This window comes from Schistocerca piceifrons, chromosome 4 (genome assembly GCF_021461385.2).
Source record: "Schistocerca piceifrons isolate TAMUIC-IGC-003096 chromosome 4, iqSchPice1.1, whole genome shotgun sequence".
NCBI classification, from domain to species: Eukaryota; Metazoa; Arthropoda; class Insecta; order Orthoptera; family Acrididae; genus Schistocerca; species Schistocerca piceifrons.
The window spans coordinates 339,239,333-339,251,636 of record NC_060141.1 but is presented as its reverse complement, the minus strand read 5'-3'; positions in this window follow the sequence as shown (position 1 = coordinate 339,251,636).

Here is a 12,304-nt window from a genome sequence, read left to right as displayed (position 1 = left end):
TTTATGCTCAGTACATCGGTCCTCCACGGTCCTGATAGTCTGACCAATTTATGCCATGACGCAGCTACAAGGAATACGATATACACCCGCCTTACGCAGTCCAAGATCATCCTTAACGGAACTCAAAAGTGCTCTAATTTTAGATGGAGGTCGGAAAACACATTTCACATCGTATTTCCGTAAGATACGACCGATCTTGTTGGACGTTTTTCCTACGTAAGGCAAAAAGGCAGTAGACTTAGATGTTGACTCAGAATTATCATCAATCACCCGATGTACAGTTGGTCGATAGCGCAACGCACTTTCAATCTATCACTATAACCATTGAAAATGGCGGGGTGCTCCCGCCGAAATATTGGCGGCCGCTGAAAGTGTTACCTGGCTGAATTCCCGGAAGTTATTTGAAACTTGACTCACAGTTGACATCAGTAGGGTATATGACTGGCCGTAATGTCCTTTTCCTTCTTCATCATAAAAATTACTGCCGTGTGTAGGAAGTCTTCTGCAGATTTTGGCTCTCGCAGATGGAGAGTAGTGCAGACGAGTTTAAATTGCATGGGCTCATAGCGAACTAATCAAATATCGCTAATCATCACTGCTAACTTAAAGAGATTACATACTTTTTCATTTGCACTCGTATAGTAGACGCTACTTCGGAGTACACTATCCTCTCTATAGCATCGAAAATGAGCCAAAGGAATTATTGGAACATGAAAATGTTGTTAGGAAGCTGCGAGCCCACGCTTGTGTGAAATAGACACCACTGCTACGTGCACCTTGCTACGAGGCAGCGATGTGTACCGACAGACTGGACTCGTACACGAGAGAGTAGCACTTTCCATCCTCGTCCAGCCATCCAACCTTGGTTTCCAGTGGTTTTTCTAAATCAGTTAAAGTCAGTACCGCGATGGTTGCTATAAAAGGACACTGCCGATTTCCTACCTCTTCCGTCCTCAAATCCAGCCTGTGCCTCGTCTCTAACGACCTCGGAGTCGACGGGGCGTTAAACTTCAATCTTCCTTCCTTTCCAAGCTGTGACTGGAAGGTCGCAGTGTAGGTCCGCGAGATGAGACTTGCGACCGTATCTCGGATTCAACGCGTTGGTCAATGACGAGGCTACTACAACCAACGCCGTCGCGGCTGTTTCCATTGTCCCGTAACTACAAATGCCCTACATCACAATTTCACGCTTGAATGCAGTTGATAATGCATGTAGTGGCAAATGTAGTGTTTTCACATGAGTTCTTCTTCGGTCTGTCCTGCAAAGACTGCCTCTTGCATTACACTTTGCCATGGTGACTACACAGCTGTATGACTTGCAGTGTTGTGTAGCAAATGTTCAGTGAAGTGATTTGGAGTGCCGTTGTCTACAAGATGCTGATTCATCTGACCGGGTCTCCAGTCACGCTTGTGGCAGGATTCAGGACTTTATAGATGGAGCTCAGCATGTCGTTCTTAACGTCTTGAACTCGGCTGTTACAAATTAATTCCGGGCGTAGCCGTAGGGAGTGTTAACGGGCCGTCACCGTTTAGAATTTTATATAAATTTTCGCGAGCCTGAAGTCAGAAGTCCGTGAAGTTGATGGCAAACGATGTCGTCTCCAGGAAGGCTGTAAGGTCAGAAAACTTCAGCTCGGTGAAGGAATACCTCAGAAAGACCGAAGATAGATTTAACAACTAAAATCGGAAAATGCTGGGGAGGCAGAGGCTGTTAGACTCACTATTCGAAATAGAAAGCACAAAAGACGACAGGCAAAAGTTAACAGAAATTCGTTCGTCTATAAAAGGATCGATGCGCTAAGCTTAGAACAACTACCACCGTCATACTTTAGCAAAACATCTTTCCGAGAACCAGAGAAAATTTTGGTCTTGCGTATGTAATAAATCGTGCACGCAGGAGAATCGTGCGAACTTACCGTCATCTGACCATCGCACAGACTTTCGTGTGGAGGACATCGTAATACGCATCCTGGCGTAGTGAAGACAAGGGTATCGTCAGAAGTTCCCCAGGGAAGTGCGGTAACACTGCTGTTACTTTATACTTACATAAATGATCTGGCCGACGTGGTGAACAACATATGCGGTTGCTTGCTGATGATGGTGTACGGGAAAGAGTCGGCCTTGAGTGACTGTAGATGGAAACAAAATGACATAGACAAAATTTCTAGTTGGTGTGATGCAAGGCAGCTAGCTCTAAATGGATAAAAATGTCATTTAATGTAGATGAGTAGGAGAAAAAAACCATAATGTTAGAATACAGCATCAGTAGCGCACTGCTCGACACAGTCAAATCGATTAAACATCTAGGCGTAACGCTGCAAAGCAATATGAAATGGAATGAGCTTGTAAAGATTGTGGTAAGGAAGGTTAATAGTCGACTTCGATTTATTGGGAGAATCTGAGGACTGTGTGGTTCATCTGTAACGGAGACTACATACTGGACGCTATTGCGATCTATTCCTGAGTACTGTTCGACTGTTTGGTATCCGCACTATGTCGGATTAAAGGAAAGCGTTGAAGCAATTCAGAGGCGGGCTGCTAGATTTTTTACCGGTAGGTTCAAACAACACTCAAGTATTACAGATATGCTTCTGGAACTCAAATGGATATCACTGGCGGGAAGGCGACGTTGCTTCCGAGGAGTATATTGGGAAAATTTAGAGAACCGGCATCTGAGGATGACTGCAGAACGATTCTCCTGGTGCCAACATACATTTCGCGTAAGGGCCCCGAAGATAAGATTAGAGAGATTTGCGCTAATCTTTCCGTCGTTCTCTTTGCGAATGGAACAGGAAAGGAAACGACTAGTAATGGTGCAGGGTACTTACAGTCTGGGACTCTTTCACCACCGACGTCAGAGTTTGAAGCCGTGGTTAGTTATTGCTCACACACACTCATAACCCCGTAATCCTCGGACCACATTTGTCCATCGTCACGATTTCGCATTTTTAATAGATGCAGGTACTGCTATGAGCCATTGCACTCACATGGTATATAAATATTCCTTTGAGCGTAAGCAGTAAGTTTGTCACTGTACGAGTCGGCGAAATTAGGGACAGGTGCACTGAAAGATTCCGTTCAGCCAATTAACTGTTGAGTCGTTTCGAGGTTATGATTACAAGGGATTAAGACAAACTGTTTTAATTCATCTAAGTTATGGGTCTCATCCATTAGAAGATCCTCAGTAAGCAAACAAACAAATAAAAGTACGAAATTTTCATTCAGCTAACGGTAAGAAACCAACTAAACGAGTAAAAGCATTCAAGTTTCAACTTGTTGCGACGTATTGAAGTATGTATGCAGTGTATCTTTACATTCTGTTGAAGACGTTAACAAGGGATTCGACCAGTGGACAATGATTTCATTGCTAAGGTCATCAAGCGATCAACAGGTATGAAGATATCGGGATTAAAAAAAATAGCTGTAGGTGGTGTCTAAACAGTGAAAATATTAATGACATAGAAAAGTGATTAGGGAGTTTAAGATTGTGATGGAGCTATTACACGGTTAACCTACTACATCTAGATGAAACTGGGCTGCAATTAACTGCAACAGCTGTAAACTACGATTATATTGTGGCGGAATTTGCACTGAAGAGCCGGAAAAACTGGTACGCCTGCGTAATATCGTGTAGGGCCCCCGCAAGCACGAGGAAGTGCCGCAACACGACGTGGCATGGACTCGACTAATGTCTGAAGAAGTGCTGGAAGGAACTGACATCATGAATCCTGTTGGGCTGTCAGTAAATCCCCACGAGTACGAGGGGGTGGAGATCTCTTCTGGACAGCACATTTGGAGACATCCCAAATATGCTCAATATTGTTCATGTCTGGGGAGTTTGGTGGCCAGTGGAAGAGTTTAATTCAGAAGAATGTTCCTGGAGCCACCCTGTAGCAATTCTGGACGTGTGGGATGTCGCATTCTCCTGCTCGAATTGTCCAACTCCGTCGGAATTCACAATGGACTTGAATGGGTGCAGGCGATCAGACAGGATGCCTACGTATGTGGCAGCTGTCAGAGTCGTATCTAGACGTATCAGGGGTCCCATATCACTCCAACTGCACACGCTCAACACCATCACCAAGCCTCCACTAGGTTGAACAGTACCGTGCTGACATGCAGAGTCCATGGACTCAGGCGGTTATCTCTATACCCCATCACGTCCATTCACTCGATACAATTTGAAACGAAACGCGTCCGACCTCCTAAGACGTTTCCTGTCATCAACAGTCCAATGTCGGTGTTGACGGGTCCAGATGAGGCGTAAAGCTTTGTGTCGTGGAATCATCAAGGGTACACGAGAGGGCCCATATCGATGATGTTTCGTTGAATGGTTCGCACTGTTGACACTTGTTGATGGCCCAGCGTTTAAATCTGCAGCAGTTTGCGGAAGGGCTGCACATCAGTCACGAACGATTGTCTTCGGTCGTCGAAGGTCCCGATTCTTGCAGGATCTTTTTCCGGCCGAAGCGATGTCGGAGATTTGATTTTTTTCCGGATTCCTGATATTCACGGTACACTAGTGAAATGGTCGTACGAGAAAATCCCCACTTCATCGCTACCTCGGAGATGCTGTGCCGCGCGGGATTAGACGAGCGGTCTTAGGCGCTGCAGTCATGGACTGTCCGGCTGGTCCGGGCGGAGGTTCGAGTTCTCCCTCGGGCATGGGTGTGTGTGTTTGTCCTTAGGATAATTTAGGTTAAGTAGTTTGTAAGCTTAGGGACTGATTCCCTTAGCAGCTAAGTCCCATAAGATTTCACACACATTTGAACATTTTTTTAGATGCTGTGTCCCATTACTCGTGCGCCGACTATAACAGCACTTAAATGTTGATAACCTGCCATTGTCGCACCAGACAGTTGTCTTATATAGGCGTTGCCGACCGTAGCACCGCATTCTGCCTATTTACATGTCTGTATTTGAATACGCATGCATATACGAGGTTGCTTGGCGCTTCAGTGTATGACAGTAGATGGTCCTTATGTTTTCAAATTTTGTGATTCTTCAAGCACACCTACTAGTTTTTTTCTTTTTGTTTCAACAATAATTTAAAGATCTGTTTTGTCGAAATTTAAGACGAGGAACGAAGACCACAGTGGTCGAGGAATTGCATCATGTTACTACATGCTCTTTATTACTGCTTATGCGTTTGTTTAACTGCTTTCATAATCAAACATGCCCACCCCGAGAGCTGAACGGTTAGCGTGACGGACTGCCGTTCTAAGGGTCCCGGGTTCGGTTCCCAGGTAGGTCGGGGATTTTCTCCGCTCAGGGTCTGGGTGTTGTGTTGTCTTCATCATCATTTCATCCCCATCCGGTGCGCAGGTCGCCCAATGTGGCGTCGAATGTAATAAAAGCAGCACCAAGGCGACCGGACGTGCCCCGTAAGGGGCCTCTCGGCCAATGGTGTCAAACGCTCATTTCAATTTTTTCTATAATCAAAAATGAAATTTTCTCTGTGCATAAATTTGTGCGCTTATATGAAAGTTCATGGCAGATTAAAACCGTGTCCAGACCAAGAGGAACTCGTAACGTTTCGCAGGCAATTCCTCTGCGGATTTTTTTTTCTTTTTTTCTTATGGCCCCGGGAGCAAAGTAAGAAGTGGTAATTTTACGAGGCTTGGCCACAACGTCTCTGTCACCAAAAGGAACAGAAAGGTTAAATGCCCACAAGAGAATACTCATTTATTTATTGGTAAAAAACAGATCTCCTTTTTCCATGACGTATATCTGTCGGCGTGTTTAGAAGAAGAAGGGATACATACTAATTGCATGTAAAAGAACAGAAAACAAACACTAGGTAACTATTGTACCAGGCACATGCGGTATCGATACACCGCGGAACGCCGCCGCCACGGCTTCATGGCATGTCATTTCGTAATGTCGTGTAAATCGACTGAGCTACCCAAGCACGATCCACGACCCCTCCTCAGAGCTCTACCTGCGCCAGTACCTCCTCTCCTACTTCGCAAAATTCACAGAAGCTCTCCTGCGAAACTTGTTGGATTAGCTGTCCTGGAAAGGAAGGATAACGCACAGACATGGCTTAGTCACAGCCCCGGTGATGTTTCCGGAATGAAATTTTCACTCTGCAGTGGAGTGATGAGTTCACTTCAGTCAAGGGTTTGGACATGATGAAGAAGTGAAGCATGGATTCGGACTTCTTAAATAACCGTCCTTTTTCTTGGTATTCAAACACTTCCTACCTTAGCGCCAAGGAGTCTACGAAAACTCTTAAGGTGACTTATCAAACAGCGAGAAAGCGAATTTATTGTACGATTTTAGTTGACCATTAACAGCCGGTATCAGTCAAACACACGTATAGGCAGTAATCAATAACACGCAGTGACATGACGGAAAATCCTCGGCCACTACAGCATGGGTTCCTCGTCTCCACTTTTAACAAAATCGGTGTTAAAATTCATCATGAAACAAAAGGAAAGAAATTAGAGCGTGTGCGTGACGAAACACGAAATTCGAAAAGATAAGAACCACCCTAATGTGACAGGTAGGAGAAATGAAATAATTTGGTGACAGGCAAAGCTGTAGCCCTTTCACGTCTAGTGACACAGTAGCTGCCTTAGCGTTGCCTATGACGACAGGACGTCCATTTGACCAGTGGCAAACGGGCCACAACGATGCCGACGCCACACCACAGGCGTGGCGCGACGCCCGGATTACAGGCTTTATAAACAACGGCCGGCGGGCGGCCGCTAGAAGCCCGTTAAAGGAATGCAAATTGGTGGCCGATAAATATTCAGCGTAATCGTCATACTGCCGCCACGTTAACTCAGCGCCGGCCAATTACTCGCGGCTGAGCAGCGCGCTTATACAGATTTAGGCCATTATCGTGGCGTGGCGTGGCGTGCGGCGGCCTGTTGCACGGCGATGAAGCCAAAGCTGAGGTGCCGCCGCTCTATTTCACGCCCTTTAAAAACCCGCCCACCTCCCCCCGTCTCTACCTGTAGCTCCAGACTGCTGTCACATGGGATTTATAAAGGATGGCGAATGTGTTTGTTCGGTAACAGCCTTCGTTATAGTTCTGTCCCGGAGATATTTATAGCGTCCAGTAGTGTCTGAATGTCATTGCGAGACGATAGTCTGATAACAGCTCTGGTAATGACGCATACTTCCTCGAGATGGAGATAACAGTTTACAAAATACGCTGAACTGCCACAGAAACTGGTACAGGCATGCGTATTCAAACACAGAGATACGTAAACAGGCAGTAGGCGGGGACGCGATCGGCAACGCCTACATAAGACAAGTTCAAATGGTTCAAATGGCTCTGATCACTATGGGACTTAACTGCTTAGGTCATCAGTCCCCTAGAACTTAGAACTACTTAAACCTAACTAACCTAAGGAATCACACACATGCCCGAGGCAGGATTCGAACCTGCGACCGCAGCGGTCTCGCGGTTCCAGACTGAAGCGCCTAGAACAGCTCGGTCACTCCGGCCGGCTAAGACAACAAGTGTCTGGTACAGTTGTTAGATCGGTTACCGCTGCTGCAATGGCAGATTATCAAGAGTTAAATTAGTTTGAACGTAGTGTTATTGTCCGGGCACGATCGATAGAACATAGCATCTACGAAGTAGCGATGAAGTGTTCATTTCACGATTGTACCCAGAACATCAGGAAACCGGTGAAACATCAAATCTTCGACATCGCTGCTGCAGGAAAAAGATCCTGCAAGAATGGAACCAACAACGACTGAAGAGTCGTTCAACGTGACAGAAGTGCAACCCTTCGCAAATTGCTGCATATTTCAAAGCTGGGCCATCAACAAGTGTCAGCGTGCGAAACGTTCAACGAAACATCATCGATATGGGCTTTCGGAGCCGAAGGCCCACTCTTGTATCCTTGATGACTGCACGACACAAAGCTTTACGTCTCACATGGACCCGTCAACACCGACACTGGACTGTTGATCACGGGAAACTTGTTGCCTGGTCGGCCGAGTCTCTTTTCAAATTGTAACAAGCGGATGGACTTGTACGGGTGTGGAGACAGCCTCATGAGTGCGTACACCCTTCATGTCAGCAGGGGATTGTTCAAGTTGGTGGAGGCTCAATAAGGGTGAGGGGCGTGTGCAGCTGTAGTGATATGGGACCCCTGATACGACTAGATATGACTGACAGGTGGCACGTACTTAAGCATCCTGTCTCATCACCTGCACCCATTCGTGTCCATTCTGGATTCTGACGGACTTGGGCAGTTCCAGCAGGACAATGCGACACCCCACACGACCAGAATTGCTACAGAGGGGCTCCAGGAACAGTATTCTGAATTTAAACACTGCCACTGGCCACGAGACTCTCCATACATGAACATTATTGAGCATATCTGGGATGTCTTACTGTTCAGAAGAGAGCTCTATTCCCTCGTACTCTCACGGATTGATAGGCAGCCCTTCTGCAACCTTGGTGTCAGTTCTCTCCAGCACTATTTCAGACATTTCTGTACTACAGCCGTTGGAAAACATGTTTGCTAAGTAGCTATGCAACAGGATATTCATTCTGGCTGGGAGGGGGGTGATGATTACGTCTTATCGGGGCCAACGAGATATATGGACGCTGCAACTAACTTGTGACGTCACATTAGTGGGCTTGTGTGCCTCACTTCGAGAACTCTCGGCTCCATGCAGGCCCACGGGAAACCAATAGGTAATTGAAAACATACCCACTAAAGATCTAAAATTTCTCGTGTGCCATAAAGAGCTTACATGCATTTAAACGAGCAGTTAAGAATTGTTAAACTTGTCTGAAACATTTACTCGAGACGGCTGCTGTCACTTTTCAGACCTACCACGGATTTCTCGTGGGTCTCGCGTCGGGTCGGCTACTGTCATTTGACGTCTATCGTAAGTCTGTGACCTGGCACGAGCCTTATTCACGTGTCGCAGAGTATTAGAGTAAGATGGCTGACTGCGTGCTTATAGAAAACACCGACATAATCCTTCTCAGTTCTCAAGCTCACGCTAATGGAACATCTGTACGTCGACTTTATCAAGTTTTCCACAACGTCCGATTCCATCGCATATCCTTTTCGCCATAATTACGCAACGGTTTCGTGAAAGGGTACCTTCCTCATCAGCAGACGCGACTGTGGTGCGCGAAGAGACGCCGCACGCACGAGTTGGAAAAGGCCGTACTGCATCACGTTGAAGAAAACCCATCAGCAAGTACACGCGCAATCTCTTTGCCTATTAATGAGTGGAACTGTAAAACATGTGATGTATTAGATCACGCCTAGTCAGTTACTCGTACTTATAAAAGTGATCGCGTTACCAATATGTTTGCAAATGCTTGTATCACTGAAACATTACTTTTCCAACCATGGGTTCCAAATAAAAATACTATCTGCTCACTCCCTTTTACAGTTCCTAAAACTCAGTAACAGGAATTTCCGAACACCGTGTAGATGTACCGCCTAAAGCTACATCTCGTAATTTGTAGTGAACCGGAACTCGAATACGGATTTTCCACTTACCGCGGGAGGTAGCGTTGCCACTTAGACCATCCGAGCAGGCTCCCCGAATCTAACCAAACTTCTATATGACACACACGTATCTATTTCCTCAAGTAAATTATTAATTCGTTTATTCACACTCGCACATCTTATGATCTCCATGTAGGTTAAGGCGCAAAGGAGCCTGTGACGAAAATGACAATCTATGACATCTCGTTCTCTTGATTCTAAAACCTGCACAGGAATGACGACATGTGCGAGTTTTGGTGAAGGAATTAATAATCTATGAGACGAAAACTATAGGTGTATGACATATGCGCCTGTGACAACGTTTATGGGATAATGCACCGATGACTGGCACCCTTTCCCGACACGTCACACCAGCAAATCATGACTGAAAATGTGCGTTTTTGAGAGCAAGTTGATTCTATAGTCACCCCATCTTGAGATGTTTACAATCCTTTACATGTCGTGGACATTGTTTCTTTACTTACAGCCTCTTACAATAGCTGCCTTAAAAATTTTGGAAAGTCTGCAACACCGTTAGTAAGCAAACAATATTCATGACACATAAATAAACGTAGCCTCTGAAGATGGGATGCCTGGCATCTTGAAATGTCATCACGGAAAAACCAACGCCTATAGTTCAAATGGCTCTGAGCACTATGGGACTTAACTTCTGAGGTCATCAGTCCACTGGAACTTAGAACTACTTAAACCTAACTAACCTAAGGACATCACACACATTCATGCCCGAGGCAGGATTCTAACCTGCGATCGTAGCGGTCGCGCGGTTCCAGACTGTATCGCCTAGAACCACTCGGCCACCACGGCCGGCATCAACGCCTATAATAGCAACTGGTTCCAGATAATCCATTATGAATTACCTTCAGTTCCAACGGTTGCAGTGCTCTAATAGGTCCACAACGAACAGGAATTATTTACTAATGTTAACACGAGGAAGAAAACAGAAACAAAGTGCGGCGTTGAGATGAACAATTACAGGCACAAAACGTATTCATATTAGTTTTTATTCCCTCTTTTTCTTCCGCCTTTGTCCCACATCTACGCAGAGTCGGCGCGGTTTGAGTTTTACATGCTTCGTTTAAGGGATAGCCGGGTATCCGTCCTGTCGCCACCCCATAAGTGCGCCCCAGCGGTCTGCGTGTAGTGTTATCGATGTGAAACTCTGCGAACTTGTTTAGAAATGTTTGGGAATAGTGTAGCTGAGAAGGGATTTGCATACCAGCCAGTATTCACCTAGTCGTATGTGGGAACCCGTCTAGAAACCACATCCAAGTTGGCCGACACACCGCACTCGTCGTTAAGCCGCGAGGCGGATTCGATCCTAGGTCGGCACACCCGCCCGAATCCCGGAAACAAAGTGCCAACGTGCGAAGTTAGCCCAGCAGATGACAAAAAGTATTCATATGAATACTGCCACCACAAACAGGTAACATGCAGCCTCAGTTGCAGATAATGCTCGCAACGAGAGCCTTTCTGCCTTATTATTATTATCATTATTATTATTATACTCTTACCAGAAACGTAACTATGACAACCGTTATGGCTATATTACTTTTGCTGGAAACTTGGCACTTCCAGTGCATTTTATGTTCGTTGCTAGGTAGCTATGCAACAGGATATTCATTCTGGCTGGGAAGGGGGGGGGGTGATGATTACGTCTTATGTTTGTCTCGTCTTCACTTCCTGTGTGTGGTTAGCATCCGATTCTGTAGTGTTCTGTAGTGTGGTCTTCTCCACAGCCATACTGAATGTCATCTTGATCAGTGTAGCTCCGTATTGTCAAATTAACCTTTGGTCTACCAACTCCAGGTCTCAGCCTATTCAGGGACTTCCAAGTCGTCCACTTCTCATCACAGCCAGTAGGTAGAGCCACGGACACAGGTCCTAGGCCTCCATAGCAGTCTTTATAAAAGAAACACTTCTAATGCACCTGCTTCCTTGTTCTATCGGACCCAGTCTGACCGTGAGAATATGGCGACCAGGGCATCAACGTGATTTTACTATCATGCTCCATAAACTACCGAATCACTATTCTGGCTTTCTGTCACGGACAGTTATCTTACTGGAAGATGCTTTCACCAACGATAATGTAGTCCACAGCTGTCATATTCCCTTCTATTACAACCACAGATCCCATAGAAGCCAAAGTAATGCCCTCGGTGGCCTGCATTCCTGGTATGTTTCGGGCAGCCATTCGCCTGGATGAAGACATATTCGGACAGCACCATCGAAGTGACGTAACAAGAAAACAGATAAATCCGACAAGGTAGCACGTTTACATTGGTCCACAGTGTTATCTCCATGATCCTCTGCCCACTGAAATCGTAAATGACCACGTCGTCGGATCAACATGGGAACACGTTCGGATGGTGTGCTACGCAGCTCCATGTGCTCTGAACGAGGTTTTTTTGTTTATTTATTTCTCAAGTAAAGACTTGCTGCTTATTATTATATAGCAGGGCGTACATTTTGTGATTTTACTTGTTCTATTATGCAAATTCGGTTATATTACTAGTATATCTTGTGTTGAAAATTTTACAAAAGGATACATTTTAAAAAACAAATTATAAGTTAGCAACAAGTTTAATACAAAATTAAAAAATTTTTAAAATTTTTTGCTAACTTCCTCTAATGATAAAATTAATATAGATAATATGTTTGGATGAGTTTTATTTAAGATTAAGAAACCAGAGATGGAAATTTGGCTTAGATATGATGTGGCAGATCTTCCCTTATACCTTCTGCGTATATGGTTATTACGTCTGTTCTAACGTGTTGTTTTGACAGTGGTAATAAGTTACTTA